Genomic DNA, 1314 nt, shown 5'->3' with positions numbered 1-1314 from the left:
ATTATCTTAAAAAATATTTTTAATTAATTTATTTAAAATATAAATCTTTAAAATTTTATTTGTGAATTTACTCTTTATATTATTTGGTACCTAAACCTTTCGTCAAACTAGTTGATTTGTCTCCAGTAGACTTGAAGTACAGAAGTAGCATGCATCAATTCAATTGATAATTTATGACAGGAGGCAGAATAAGTCCACACATGTAAAACTCACATTCATTGTACATGCAATGTACCATCTCTTGCGTAATTTCATATTTAATTTAACTAACATAACAGAAAATGACGTGACAGTGTGCGAAAAATTCAGTGCTCTTGTCTCATAAAATAGAACATTAAAGAAAGACGAGAGAGATTTTAGAATGCATTTAATTTGTGTCTTTTTTGTATTTTTACTTTTAATTTATAAAATAAAAAATAAAAACACAAATCAAAATATCAAATACACAATTAAAAAAGACAATACATTTGGGCCGGACATTCTAGCTAAACGATTTCCTCTTTTGTGGTCTAAGGCGAAATTTGACCTTTTAGTTTTTGGTCAACAAACCAAATTCGTCTATATACAAGAAACATCCAAATGGATTGGATTGGAGATCAAATTATGATGAAGCTTTACAAAGCAAATCTCGACCTCCTCCTTTTCTCAATCAAAGCCCAATATTGGTTAACTACCAAAAAAGCCCAATATTGGTTGTCCAAAAAAGAATAATTGATCCAATCCATCTAACCTAAAAAAACACAGAAATAAAAATATCAGAAGGAAGGTGAGCAACATATGGAATTTTATCTTTACTTATTTCATATAAATTATTTTTAATTTAAAAAATTTAATTTTAATGTACTATCACTTGTTTTATACAATCGTTCAATTATATTAGTTCTTTCGAATAACTATTCATGTGATTAACATAAAAAATAATTACGTAATTAAATACACATGTAAAATTGTTTTATATTAACGGTGTATTAAAATCAAATTCTTAATTTTTAAAATTTAGATCCTCTAAAATAAAAAAGATAGTAAAATAATAAAGTAAAAAATTAGTCATCATTAATTTTGTAACTTCAATCATATCTAAGTTCCATTATATTAATTTAAAATTGATTAACTCTATACTTTCTCATTTTACCAATTCTCTCGCTTTAAAAAATTTTGAACCTTAATTAATTTTAACACTAAAAATAAAAGGTGTATTAGAATATAAGAAACAAAATCAAAGCTAAGTGATACATATAGTATTTTTCCGGTACAATATAATTGTTATTTTATTAAATTAACTCAGTTTTACAGTTTCGTTTATATTAAAATCAA

Source organism: Arachis ipaensis, chromosome B04, assembly GCF_000816755.2.
Source record: "Arachis ipaensis cultivar K30076 chromosome B04, Araip1.1, whole genome shotgun sequence".
NCBI classification, from domain to species: Eukaryota; Viridiplantae; Streptophyta; class Magnoliopsida; order Fabales; family Fabaceae; genus Arachis; species Arachis ipaensis.
The sequence above is the reverse complement of the archived record's forward strand: the minus strand, read 5'-3'. Positions refer to the sequence as shown.